The sequence below is a fragment of the Hemitrygon akajei genome, chromosome 16 (assembly GCF_048418815.1).
Source record: "Hemitrygon akajei chromosome 16, sHemAka1.3, whole genome shotgun sequence".
In the NCBI taxonomy this organism is placed as follows: Eukaryota; Metazoa; Chordata; class Chondrichthyes; order Myliobatiformes; family Dasyatidae; genus Hemitrygon; species Hemitrygon akajei.
The window spans coordinates 52,918,899-52,933,291 of NC_133139.1; the positions used below are offsets into that span (position 1 = coordinate 52,918,899).

Here is a 14,393-nt window from a genome sequence, read left to right on the forward strand (position 1 = left end):
GGTGTGATTCTATTCTGGTTTGAATCTGTTCTGGTGTGAATCCGTTCTGGTGTAAATCTGCTCTGGTGTGAATCTGCTCTGGTGTGATTCTATTCTGGTGTGATTCTGTTCTGGTGTCATTATGTTCTGGTGTGAATCTGTTCTGGTGTGAATCTGTTCTCGTGTGATTCTCTTCTGGTGTGAATCTGCTCTGGTGTGAATATGCTCTGGTGTGATTCTTCTCTGGTTTGATTCTGTTCTGGTGTGATTCTGTTCTGGTGTGAATCTGCTCTGGTGTGATTCTATTCTGGTGTGATTCTATTCTGGTGTGATTCTGTTCTGGTGTGAATCTGCTCTGGTGTGATTCTGTTCTGTTGTGAATCTACTTCGGTGTGATTCTATTCTGGTGTGATTCTATTCGGGTGTGAATCTGTTCTGGTGTGAACCTACTTCGGTGTGATTCTGTTCTGGTGGCATCTGCTCTGGTGTGAATCTGCTCTGGTGTGATTCTGCTCTGGTGTGATTCTATTCTGGTGTGATTCTGTTCTGGTGTGATTCTGTTCTGGTGTGAATCTGCTCTGGTGTGAATCTGCTCCCGTGTGATTCTATTCTGGTGTGAATCTGTTCCGGTGTGAATCTTCTCTGGTGTGATTCTGCTCTGGTGTGATTCTATTCTGGTGTGATTCTATTCTGGTGTCATTATGTTCTGGTGTGAATCTGTTCTGGTGTGAATCTGCTCTGGTGTGAATCTGCTCTGGTGTGAATCTGCTCCGGTGTGATTCTATTCTGGTGTGATTCTGTTCTGGTGTGAATCTGTTCTGGTGTGAATCTGCTCTGGAGTGATTCTATTCTGGTGTGAATCTGTTCCGGTGTGAATCTGCTTCGGTGTGATTCTGTTCTGGTGGAATCTGCTCTGGTGTGAATCTGCTTCGCTGTGCTTCTGTTCTGGTGGAATCTGCTCTGGTGTGAATCTGCTCTGGTGTAAATCTGCTTCGGTGTGATTCTGTTCTGGTGGAATCTGCTCTGGTGTGAATCTGCTCCAGCGTGATTCTATTCTGGTGTGAATCTGTTCTGGTGTGAATCTGCTTTGGTGTGATTCTGTTCTGGTGGAATCTGCTCTGGTGTGTTTCTATTCTGGTGTGATTCTGTTCTGGTGTCATTATGTTCTGGTGGGAATCTGTTCTGGTGTGAATCTGTTCTGGTGTGATTCTATTCTGGTGTGAATCTGTTCTGGTGTGAATCTGCTTTGGTGTGATTCTGTTCTGGTGGAATCAGCTCTGGTGTGAATCTGCTCTGGTGTGATTCTATTCTTGTGTGAATCTGTTCTGGTGTGAATCTGCTTCTGTGTGATTCTGTTATGGTGGAATCTGCTCTGGTGTGAATCTGCTCTTGTGTGATTCTGTTCTGGTGTGAACCAGTTCTTGTGTGAATCTGTTCTGGTGTAAATCTGCTCTGGTGTGAATCTGCTCTGGTGTGATTCTATTCTGGTGTGAATCTGCTCTGGTGTGAATCTGCTCTGGTGTGATTCTGCTCTGGTGTGATTCTGCTCTGGTGTGATTCTATTCTGGTGTGATTCTATTCTGGTGTCATTATGTTCTGGTGTGAATCTGTTCTGGTGTGAATCTGCTCTGGTGTGAATCTGCTCTGGTGTGAATCTGCTCCGGTGTGATTCTATTCTGGTGTGATTCTGTTCTGGTGTGAATCTGCTCCGGTGTGAATATGTTCTGGTGTGAATCTGCTTCGGTGTGATTCTGTTCTGGTGGAATCTGCTCTGGTGTGAATCTGTTCTGGTGTGATTCTATTCTGGTTTGAATCTGTTCTGGTGTGAATCCGTTCTGGTGTAAATCTGCTCTGGTGTGAATCTGCTATGGTGTGATTCTATTCTGGTGTGATTCTGTTCTGGTGTGATTCTATTCTGGTGTCATTATGTTCTGGTGTGAATCTGTTCTGGTGTGAATCTGCTCTGGTGTGAATCTGCTCTGGTGTGAATCTGCTCCGGTGTGATTCTATTCTGGTGTGATTCTGTTCTGGTGTGATTCTGTTCTGGTGTGAATCTGCTCTGGTGTGAATCTGCTCCCGAGTGATTCTATTCTGGTGTGAATCTGTTCCGGTGTGAATCTGCTTCGGTGTGATTCTGTTCTGGTGGAATCTGCTCTGGTGTGAATCTGCTTCGCTGTGCTTCTGTTCTGGTGGAATCTGCTCTGGTGTGAATCTGCTCTGGTGTAAATCTGCTTCGGTGTGATTCTGTTCTGGTGGAATCTGCTCTGGTGTGAATCTGCTCCAGCGTGATTCTATTCTGGTGTGAATCTCTTCTGGTGTGAATCTGCTTCGGTGTGATTCTGTTCTGGTGGAATCTGCTCTGGTGTGATTCTATTCTGGTGTGATTCTGTTCTGGTGTCATTATGTTCTGGTGGGAATCTGTTCTGGTGGGAATCTGTTCTGGTGTGATTCTATTCTGGTGTGAATCTGTTCTGGTGTGAATCTGCTTCGGTGTGATTCTGTTCTGGTGGAATCAGCTCTGGTGTGAATCTGCTCTGGTGTGAATCTGCTCTGGTGTGATTCTATTCTTGTGTGAATCTTTTCTGGTGTGAATCTGCTTCTGTGTGATTCTGTTATGGTGGAATCTGCTCTGGTGTGAATCTGCTCTTGTGTGATTCTGTTCTGGTGTGAACCAGTTCTTGTGTGAATCTGTTCTGGTGTAAATCTGCTCTGGTGTGAATCTGCTCTGGTGTGATTCTATTCTGGTGTGAATCTGTTCTGGTGTGAATCTGCTTCGGTGTGATTCTGTTCTGGTGTAAACCTGTTCTGGTGTGAATCTGCTCCGGTGTGAATATGTTCTGGTGTGAATCTGCTTCGGTGTGATTCTGTTCTGGTGTGAATCTGTTCTGGTGTGAATCTGCTTCGGTGTGATTCTGTTCTGGTGGCATCTGCTCTGGTGTGAATCTGCTCTGGTGTGATTCTGCTCTGGTGTGATTCTGCTCTGCTGTGATTCTATTCTGGTGTGATTCTGTTCTGGTGTCATTATGTTCTGGTGTGAATCTGTTCTGGTGTGAATCTGCTCTGGTGTGAATCTGCTCTGGTCAAAAATCTGCTCCGGTGCGATTCTATTCTGGTGTGATTCTGTTCTGGTGTGATTCTGTTCTGGTGTGAATCTGCTCTGGTGTGAATCTGCTCCCGTGTGATTCTATTCTGGTGTGAATCTGTTCCGGTGTGAATCTGCTTCGGTGTGATTATGTTCTGGTGGAATCTGCTCTGGTGTGAATCTCCTTCGCTGTGCTTCTGTTCTGGTGGAATCTGCTCTGGTGTGAATCTGCTCTGGTGTAAATCTGCTTCGGTGTGATTCTGTTCTGGTGGAATCAGCTCTGGTGTGAATCTGCTCTGGTGTGAATCTGCTCTGGTGTGATTCTATTCTGGTGTGAATCTGTTCTGGTGTGAATCTGCTTCTGTGTGATTCTGTTATGGTGGAATCTGCTCTGGTGTGAATCTGCTCTTGTGTGATTCTGTTCTGGTGTGAACCAGTTCTTGTGTGAATCTGTTCTGGTGTAATTCTGCTCTGGTGTGAATCTGCTCTGGTGTGATTCTATTCTGGTGTGAATCTGTTCTGGTGTAAACCTGTTCTTGTGTGAATCTGCTCTGGTGTGAATCTGCTCCGGTGTGAATATGTTCTGGTGTGAATCTGCTTCGGTGTGATTCTGTTCTGGTGGAATCTGCTCTGGTGTGAATCTGTTCTGGTGTGATTCTATTCTGGTTTGATTCTGTTCTGGTGTGAATCCATTCTGGTGTAAATCTGCTCTGGTGTGAATCTGCTATGGTGTGATTCTATTCTGGTGTGATTCTGTTCTGGTGTCATTATGTTCTGGTGTGAATCTGTTCTGGTGTGAATCTGTTCTCGTGTGATTCTCTTCTGGTGTGAATCTGCTCTGGTGTGAATATGCTCTGGTGTGATTCTTCTCTGGTTTGATTCTGTTCTGGTGTGATTCTGTTCTGGTGTGAATCTGCTCTGGTGTGATTCTATTCTGGTGTGATTCTATTCTGGTGTGATTCTGTTCTGGTGTGAATCTGCTCTGGTGTGATTCTGTTCTGGTGTGAATCTACTTCGGTGTGATTCTATTCTGGTGTGATTCTATTCGGGTGTGAATCTGTTCTGGTGTGAACCTACTTCGGTGTGATTCTGTTCTGGTGGCATCTGCTCTGGTGTGAATCTGCTCTGGTGTGATTCTGCTCTGGTGTGATTCTATTCTGGTGTGATTCTGTTCTGGTGTGATTCTGTTCTGGTGTGAATCTGCTCTGGTGTGAATCTGCTCCCGTGTGATTCTATTCTGGTGTGAATCTGTTCCGGTGTGAATCTGCTTCGGTGTGATTCTGTTCTGGTGGAATCTGCTCTGGTGTGAATCTGCTTCGGTGTGCTTCTGTTCTGGTGGAATCTGCTCTGGTGTGAATCTGCTCTGGTGTAAATCTGCTTCGGTGTGATTCTGTTCTGGTGGAATCTGCTCTGGTGTGAATCTGCTCCAGCGTGATTCTATTCTGGTGTGAATCTGTTCTGGTGTGAATCTGCTTCGGTGTGATTCTGTTCTGGTGGAATCTGCTCTGGTGTGATTCTATTCTGGTGTGATTCTGTTCTGGTGTCATTATGTTCTGGTGGGAATCTGTTCTGGTGTGATTCTATTCTGGTGTGAATCTGTTCTGGTGTGAATCTGCTTCGGTGTGATTCTGTTCCGGTGGAATCAGCTCTGGTGTGAATCTGCTCTGGTGTGATTCTGCTCTGGTGTGATTCTATTGTGGTGTCATTATGTTCTGGTGCGAATCTGTTCTGGTGTGAATCTGTTCTCGTGTGATTCTATTCTCGTGTGATTCTGTTCTGGTGTGAATCTGCTCTGGTGTGAATCTGCTCTGGTGTGAATCTGCTCTGGTGTGATTCTATTCTGGTGTGATTCTGTTCTGGTGTGATTCTGTTCTGGTGTGAATCTGCTCTGGTGTGAATCTGCTCCCGTGTGATTCTATTCTGGTGTGATTCTGCTCTGGTGTGAATCTGCTCTGGTGTGATTCTGTTCTGCTGTGAATCTGCACTGGTGTGATTCTGCTCTGGTGTGATTCTGTTCTGGTGTGAATCTGCTCTGTTGTGAATCTGCTCTGTTGTGAATCTGCTCTGGTGTGATTCTATTCTGGTGTGAATCTGTTCTGGTGGCATCTGCTCTGGTGTGAATCTGCTCTGGTGTGATTCTGCTCTGGTGTGATTCTGCTCTGGTGTGATTCTATTCTGGTGTGATTCTATTCTGGTGTCATTATGTTCTGGTGTGAATCTGCTCTGGTGTGAATCTGCTCTGGTGTGAATCTGCTCTGGTGTGAATCTGCTCCGGTGTGATTCTATTCTGGTGTGATTCTGTTCTGGTGTGAATCTGCTCTGGTGTGAATCTGCTCCCGTGTGATTCTATTCTGGTGTGAATCTGTTCCGGTGTGAATCTGCTTCGCTGTGCTTCTGTTCTGGTGGAATCTGCTCTGGTGTGAATCTGCTGTGGTGTAAATCTGCTTCGGTGTGATTCTGTTCTGGTGGAATCTGCTCTGGTGTGAATCTGCTCCAGCGTGATTCTATTCTGGTGTGAATCTGTTCTGGTGTGAATCTGCTTTGGTGTGATTCTGTTCTGGTGGAATCTGCTCTGGTGGGATTCTATTCTGGTGTGATTCTGTTCTGGTGTCATTATGTTCTGGTGGGAATCTGTTCTGGTGTGAATCTGTTCTGGTGTGATTCTATTCTGGTGTGAATCTGTTCTGGTGTGAATCTGCTTTGGTGTGATTCTGTTCTGGTGGAATCAGCTCTGGTGTGAATCTGCTCTGGTGTGATTCTATTCTTGTGTGAATCTGTTCTGGTGTGAATCTGCTTCTGTGTGATTCTGTTATGGTGGAATCTGCTCTGGTGTGAATCTGCTCTTCTGTGATTCTGTTCTGGTGTGAACCAGTTCTTGTGTGAATCTGTTCTGGTGTAAATCTGCTCTGGTGTGAATCTGCTCTGGTGTGATTCTATTCTGGTGTGAATCTGTTCTGGTGTGAATCTGCTTTGGTGTGATTCTGTTCTGGTGTAAACCTGTTCTGGTGTGAATCTGCTCTGGTGTGAATCTGCTCCGGTGTGAATATGTTCTGGTGTGAATCTGCTTCGGAGTGATTCTGTTCTGGTGTGAATCTGTTCCGGTGTGAATCTTCTTCGGTGTGATTCTGTTCTGGTGGCATCTGCTCTGGTGTGAATCTGCTCTGGTGTGATTCTGCTCTGGTGTGATTCTGCTCTGCTGTGATTCTATTCTGGTGTGATTCTATTCTGGTGTCATTATGTTCTGGTGTGAATCTGTTCTGGTGTGAATCTGCTCTGGTGTGAATCTGCTCTGGTGTGAATCTGCTCCGGTGTGATTCTATTCTGGTGTGATTCTGTTCTGGTGTGATTCTGTTCTGGTGTGAATCTGCTCTGGTGTGAATCTGCTCCCGTGTGATTCTATTCTGGTGTGAATCTGTTCCGGTGTGAATCTGCTTCGGTGTGATTCTGTTCTGGTGGAATCTGCTCTGGTGTGAATCTGCTTCGCTGTGCTTCTGTTCTGGTGGAATCTGCTCTGGTGTGAATCTGCTCTGGTGTAAATCTGCTTCGGTGTGATTCTGTTCTGGTGGAATCTGCTCTGGTGTGAATCTGCTCCAGCGTGATTCTATTCTGGTGTGAATCTCTTCTGGTGTGAATCTGCTTCGGTGTGATTCTGTTCTGGTGGAATCTGCTCTGGTGTGATTCTATTCTGGTGTGATTCTGTTCTGGTGTCATTATGTTCTGGTGGGAATCTGTTCTGGTGGGAATCTGTTCTGGTGTGATTCTATTCTGGTGTGAATCTGTTCTGGTGTGAATCTGCTTCGGTGTGATTCTGTTCTGGTGGAATCAGCTCTGGTGTGAATCTGCTCTGGTGTGAATCTGCTCTGGTGTGATTCTATTCTTGTGTGAATCTTTTCTGGTGTGAATCTGCTTCTGTGTGATTCTGTTATGGTGGAATCTGCTCTGGTGTGAATCTGCTCTTGTGTGATTCTGTTCTGGTGTGAACCAGTTCTTGTGTGAATCTGTTCTGGTGTAAATCTGCTCTGGTGTGAATCTGCTCTGGTGTGATTCTATTCTGGTGTGAATCTGTTCCGGTGTGAATCTGCTTCGGTGTGATTCTGTTCTGGTGGAATCTGCTCTGGTGTGAATCTGCTTCGCTGTGCTTCTGTTCTGGTGGAATCTGCTCTGGTGTGAATCTGCTCTGGTGTAAATCTGCTTCGGTGTGATTCTGTTCTGGTGGAATCTGCTCTGGTGTGAATCTGCTCCAGCGTGATTCTATTCTGGTGTGAATCTCTTCTGGTGTGAATCTGCTTCGGTGTGATTCTGTTCTGGTGGAATCTGCTCTGGTGTGATTCTATTCTGGTGTGATTCTGTTCTGGTGTCATTATGTTCTGGTGGGAATCTGTTCTGGTGGGAATCTGTTCTGGTGTGATTCTATTCTGGTGTGAATCTGTTCTGGTGTGAATCTGCTTCGGTGTGATTCTGTTCTGGTGGAATCAGCTCTGGTGTGAATCTGCTCTCGTGTGAATCTGCTCTGGTGTGATTCTATTCTTGTGTGAATCTTTTCTGGTGTGAATCTGCTTCTGTGTGATTCTGTTATGGTGGAATCTGCTCTGGTGTAAATCTGCTTCGGTGTGATTCTGTTCTGGTGGAATCAGCTCTGGTGTGAATCTGCTCTGGTGTGAATCTGCTCTGGTGTGATTCTATTCTGGTGTGAATCTGTTCTGGTGTGAATCTGCTTCTGTGTGATTCTGTTATGGTGGAATCTGCTCTGGTGTGAATCTGCTCTTGTGTGATTCTGTTCTGGTGTGAACCAGTTCTTGTGTGAATCTGTTCTGGTGTAATTCTGCTCTGGTGTGAATCTGCTCTGGTGTGATTCTATTCTGGTGTGAATCTGTTCTGGTGTAAACCTGTTCTTGTGTGAATCTGCTCTGGTGTGAATCTGCTCCGGTGTGAATATGTTCTGGTGTGAATCTGCTTCGGTGTGATTCTGTTCTGGTGGAATCTGCTCTGGTGTGAATCTGTTCTGGTGTGATTCTATTCTGGTTTGATTCTGTTCTGGTGTGAATCCATTCTGGTGTAAATCTGCTCTGGTGTGAATCTGCTATGGTGTGATTCTATTCTGGTGTGATTCTGTTCTGGTGTCATTATGTTCTGGTGTGAATCTGTTCTGGTGTGAATCTGTTCTCGTGTGATTCTCTTCTGGTGTGAATCTGCTCTGGTGTGAATATGCTCTGGTGTGATTCTTCTCTGGTTTGATTCTGTTCTGGTGTGATTCTGTTCTGGTGTGAATCTGCTCTGGTGTGATTCTATTCTGGTGTGATTCTATTCTGGTGTGATTCTGTTCTGGTGTGAATCTGCTCTGGTGTGATTCTGTTCTGGTGTGAATCTACTTCGGTGTGATTCTATTCTGGTGTGATTCTATTCGGGTGTGAATCTGTTCTGGTGTGAACCTACTTCGGTGTGATTCTGTTCTGGTGGCATCTGCTCTGGTGTGAATCTGCTCTGGTGTGATTCTGCTCTGGTGTGATTCTATTCTGGTGTGATTCTGTTCTGGTGTGATTCTGTTCTGGTGTGAATCTGCTCTGGTGTGAATCTGCTCCCGTGTGATTCTATTCTGGTGTGAATCTGTTCCGGTGTGAATCTGCTTCGGTGTGATTCTGTTCTGGTGGAATCTGCTCTGGTGTGAATCTGCTTCGGTGTGCTTCTGTTCTGGTGGAATCTGCTCTGGTGTGAATCTGCTCTGGTGTAAATCTGCTTCGGTGTGATTCTGTTCTGGTGGAATCTGCTCTGGTGTGAATCTGCTCCAGCGTGATTCTATTCTGGTGTGAATCTGTTCTGGTGTGAATCTGCTTCGGTGTGATTCTGTTCTGGTGGAATCTGCTCTGGTGTGATTCTATTCTGGTGTGATTCTGTTCTGGTGTCATTATGTTCTGGTGGGAATCTGTTCTGGTGTGATTCTATTCTGGTGTGAATCTGTTCTGGTGTGAATCTGCTTCGGTGTGATTCTGTTCCGGTGGAATCAGCTCTGGTGTGAATCTGCTCTGGTGTGATTCTGCTCTGGTGTGATTCTATTGTGGTGTCATTATGTTCTGGTGCGAATCTGTTCTGGTGTGAATCTGTTCTCGTGTGATTCTATTCTCGTGTGATTCTGTTCTGGTGTGAATCTGCTCTGGTGTGAATCTGCTCTGGTGTGAATCTGCTCTGGTGTGATTCTATTCTGGTGTGATTCTGTTCTGGTGTGATTCTGTTCTGGTGTGAATCTGCTCTGGTGTGAATCTGCTCCCGTGTGATTCTATTCTGGTGTGATTCTGCTCTGGTGTGAATCTGCTCTGGTGTGATTCTGTTCTGCTGTGAATCTGCACTGGTGTGATTCTGCTCTGGTGTGATTCTGTTCTGGTGTGAATCTGCTCTGTTGTGAATCTGCTCTGTTGTGAATCTGCTCTGGTGTGATTCTATTCTGGTGTGAATCTGTTCTGGTGGCATCTGCTCTGGTGTGAATCTGCTCTGGTGTGATTCAGCTCTGGTGTGATTCTGCTCTGGTGTGATTCTATTCTGGTGTGATTCTATTCTGGTGTCATTATGTTCTGGTGTGAATCTGCTCTGGTGTGAATCTGCTCTGGTGTGAATCTGCTCTGGTGTGAATCTGCTCCGGTGTGATTCTATTCTGGTGTGATTCTGTTCTGGTGTGAATCTGCTCTGGTGTGAATCTGCTCCCGTGTGATTCTATTCTGGTGTGAATCTGTTCCGGTGTGAATCTGCTTCGCTGTGCTTCTGTTCTGGTGGAATCTGCTCTGGTGTGAATCTGCTGTGGTGTAAATCTGCTTCGGTGTGATTCTGTTCTGGTGGAATCTGCTCTGGTGTGAATCTGCTCCAGCGTGATTCTATTCTGGTGTGAATCTGTTCTGGTGTGAATCTGCTTTGGTGTGATTCTGTTCTGGTGGAATCTGCTCTGGTGGGATTCTATTCTGGTGTGATTCTGTTCTGGTGTCATTATGTTCTGGTGGGAATCTGTTCTGGTGTGAATCTGTTCTGGTGTGATTCTATTCTGGTGTGAATCTGTTCTGGTGTGAATCTGCTTTGGTGTGATTCTGTTCTGGTGGAATCAGCTCTGGTGTGAATCTGCTCTGGTGTGATTCTATTCTTGTGTGAATCTGTTCTGGTGTGAATCTGCTTCTGTGTGATTCTGTTATGGTGGAATCTGCTCTGGTGTGAATCTGCTCTTCTGTGATTCTGTTCTGGTGTGAACCAGTTCTTGTGTGAATCTGTTCTGGTGTAAATCTGCTCTGGTGTGAATCTGCTCTGGTGTGATTCTATTCTGGTGTGAATCTGTTCTGGTGTGAATCTGCTTTGGTGTGATTCTGTTCTGGTGTAAACCTGTTCTGGTGTGAATCTGCTCTGGTGTGAATCTGCTCCGGTGTGAATATGTTCTGGTGTGAATCTGCTTCGGAGTGATTCTGTTCTGGTGTGAATCTGTTCCGGTGTGAATCTTCTTCGGTGTGATTCTGTTCTGGTGGCATCTGCTCTGGTGTGAATCTGCTCTGGTGTGATTCTGCTCTGGTGTGATTCTGCTCTGGTGTGATTCTATTCTGGTGTGATTCTATTCTGGTGTCATTATGTTCTGGTGTGAATCTGTTCTGGTGTGAATCTGCTCTGGTGTGAATCTGCTCTGGTGTGAATCTGCTCCGGTGTGATTCTATTCTGGTGTGATTCTGTTCTGGTGTGATTCTGTTCTGGTGTGAATCTGCTCTGGTGTGAATCTGCTCCCGTGTGATTCTATTCTGGTGTGAATCTGTTCCGGTGTGAATCTGCTTCGGTGTGATTCTGTTCTGGTGGAATCTGCTCTGGTGTGAATCTGCTTCGCTGTGCTTCTGTTCTGGTGGAATCTGCTCTGGTGTGAATCTGCTCTGGTGTAAATCTGCTTCGGTGTGATTCTGTTCTGGTGGAATCTGCTCTGGTGTGAATCTGCTCCAGCGTGATTCTATTCTGGTGTGAATCTCTTCTGGTGTGAATCTGCTTCGGTGTGATTCTGTTCTGGTGGAATCTGCTCTGGTGTGATTCTATTCTGGTGTGATTCTGTTCTGGTGTCATTATGTTCTGGTGGGAATCTGTTCTGGTGGGAATCTGTTCTGGTGTGATTCTATTCTGGTGTGAATCTGTTCTGGTGTGAATCTGCTTCGGTGTGATTCTGTTCTGGTGGAATCAGCTCTGGTGTGAATCTGCTCTGGTGTGAATCTGCTCTGGTGTGATTCTATTCTTGTGTGAATCTTTTCTGGTGTGAATCTGCTTCTGTGTGATTCTGTTATGGTGGAATCTGCTCTGGTGTGAATCTGCTCTTGTGTGATTCTGTTCTGGTGTGAACCAGTTCTTGTGTGAATCTGTTCTGGTGTAAATCTGCTCTGGTGTGAATCTGCTCTGGTGTGATTCTATTCTGGTGTGAATCTGTTCCGGTGTGAATCTGCTTCGGTGTGATTCTGTTCTGGTGGAATCTGCTCTGGTGTGAATCTGCTTCGCTGTGCTTCTGTTCTGGTGGAATCTGCTCTGGTGTGAATCTGCTCTGGTGTAAATCTGCTTCGGTGTGATTCTGTTCTGGTGGAATCTGCTCTGGTGTGAATCTGCTCCAGCGTGATTCTATTCTGGTGTGAATCTCTTCTGGTGTGAATCTGCTTCGGTGTGATTCTGTTCTGGTGGAATCTGCTCTGGTGTGATTCTATTCTGGTGTGATTCTGTTCTGGTGTCATTATGTTCTGGTGGGAATCTGTTCTGGTGGGAATCTGTTCTGGTGTGATTCTATTCTGGTGTGAATCTGTTCTGGTGTGAATCTGCTTCGGTGTGATTCTGTTCTGGTGTGAACCAGTTCTTGTGTGAATCTGTTCTGGTGTAAATCTGCTCTGGTGTGAATCTGCTCCCGTGTGATTCTATTCTGGTGTGATTCTGTTCTGGTGTGAATCTGCTCTGGTGTGATTCTGTTCTGGTGTGAATCTACTTCGGTGTGATTCTATTCTGGTGTGATTCTATTCGGGTGTGAATCTGTTCTGGTGTGAACCTACTTCGGTGTGATTCTGTTCTGGTGGCATCTGCTCTGGTGTGAATCTGCTCTGGTGTGATTCTGCTCTGGTGTGATTCTATTCTGGTGTGATTCTGTTCTGGTGTGATTCTGTTCTGGTGTGAATCTGCTCTGGTGTGAATCTGCTCCCGTGTGATTCTATTCTGGTGTGAATCTGTTCCGGTGTGAATCTGCTTCGGTGTGATTCTGTTCTGGTGGAATCTGCTCTGGTGTGAATCTGCTTCGGTGTGCTTCTGTTCTGGTGGAATCTGCTCTGGTGTGAATCTGCTCTGGTGTAAATCTGCTTCGGTGTGATTCTGTTCTGGTGGAATCTGCTCTGGTGTGAATCTGCTCCAGCGTGATTCTATTCTGGTGTGAATCTGTTCTGGTGTGAATCTGCTTCGGTGTGATTCTGTTCTGGTGGAATCTGCTCTGGTGTGATTCTATTCTGGTGTGATTCTGTTCTGGTGTCATTATGTTCTGGTGGGAATCTGTTCTGGTGTGATTCTATTCTGGTGTGAATCTGTTCTGGTGTGAATCTGCTTCGGTGTGATTCTGTTCCGGTGGAATCAGCTCTGGTGTGAATCTGCTCTGGTGTGATTCTGCTCTGGTGTGATTCTATTGTGGTGTCATTATGTTCTGGTGCGAATCTGTTCTGGTGTGAATCTGTTCTCGTGTGATTCTATTCTCGTGTGATTCTGTTCTGGTGTGAATCTGCTCTGGTGTGAATCTGCTCTGGTGTGAATCTGCTCTGGTGTGATTCTATTCTGGTGTGATTCTGTTCTGGTGTGATTCTGTTCTGGTGTGAATCTGCTCTGGTGTGAATCTGCTCCCGTGTGATTCTATTCTGGTGTGATTCTGCTCTGGTGTGAATCTGCTCTGGTGTGATTCTGTTCTGCTGTGAATCTGCACTGGTGTGATTCTGCTCTGGTGTGATTCTGTTCTGGTGTGAATCTGCTCTGTTGTGAATCTGCTCTGTTGTGAATCTGCTCTGGTGTGATTCTATTCTGGTGTGAATCTGTTCTGGTGGCATCTGCTCTGGTGTGAATCTGCTCTGGTGTGATTCTGCTCTGGTGTGATTCTGCTCTGGTGTGATTCTATTCTGGTGTGATTCTATTCTGGTGTCATTATGTTCTGGTGTGAATCTGCTCTGGTGTGAATCTGCTCTGGTGTGAATCTGCTCTGGTGTGAATCTGCTCCGGTGTGATTCTATTCTGGTGTGATTCTGTTCTGGTGTGAATCTGCTCTGGTGTGAATCTGCTCCCGTGTGATTCTATTCTGGTGTGAATCTGTTCCGGTGTGAATCTGCTTCGCTGTGCTTCTGTTCTGGTGGAATCTGCTCTGGTGTGAATCTGCTGTGGTGTAAATCTGCTTCGGTGTGATTCTGTTCTGGTGGAATCTGCTCTGGTGTGAATCTGCTCCAGCGTGATTCTATTCTGGTGTGAATCTGTTCTGGTGTGAATCTGCTTTGGTGTGATTCTGTTCTGGTGGAATCTGCTCTGGTGGGATTCTATTCTGGTGTGATTCTGTTCTGGTGTCATTATGTTCTGGTGGGAATCTGTTCTGGTGTGAATCTGTTCTGGTGTGATTCTATTCTGGTGTGAATCTGTTCTGGTGTGAATCTGCTTTGGTGTGATTCTGTTCTGGTGGAATCAGCTCTGGTGTGAATCTGCTCTGGTGTGATTCTATTCTTGTGTGAATCTGTTCTGGTGTGAATCTGCTTCTGTGTGATTCTGTTATGGTGGAATCTGCTCTGGTGTGAATCTGCTCTTCTGTGATTCTGTTCTGGTGTGAACCAGTTCTTGTGTGAATCTGTTCTGGTGTAAATCTGCTCTGGTGTGAATCTGCTCTGGTGTGATTCTATTCTGGTGTGAATCTGTTCTGGTGTGAATCTGCTTTGGTGTGATTCTGTTCTGGTGTAAACCTGTTCTGGTGTGAATCTGCTCTGGTGTGAATCTGCTCCGGTGTGAATATGTTCTGGTGTGAATCTGCTTCGGAGTGATTCTGTTCTGGTGTGAATCTGTTCCGGTGTGAATCTTCTTCGGTGTGATTCTGTTCTGGTGGCATCTGCTCTGGTGTGAATCTGCTCTGGTGTGATTCTGCTCTGGTGTGATTCTGCTCTGGTGTGATTCTATTCTGGTGTGATTCTATTCTGGTGTCATTATGTTCTGGTGTGAATCTGTTCTGGTGTGAATCTGCTCTGGTGTGAATCTGCTCTGGTGTGAATCTGCTCCGGTGTGATTCTATTCTGGTGTGATTCTGTTCTGGTGTGATTCTGTTCTGGTGTGAATCTGCTCTGGTGTGAATCTG

General features: G+C 45.7%; 1 protein-coding gene across 3 annotated transcripts in view; it reads right to left on the bottom strand.

Moving 5' to 3' along the window:
• The window catches only part of LOC140740048 (disintegrin and metalloproteinase domain-containing protein 10-like), a 710,477-nt gene that overhangs the window by 375,859 nt on the left and 320,225 nt on the right, over positions 1–14,393 (bottom strand). The window lies entirely within an intron of this gene.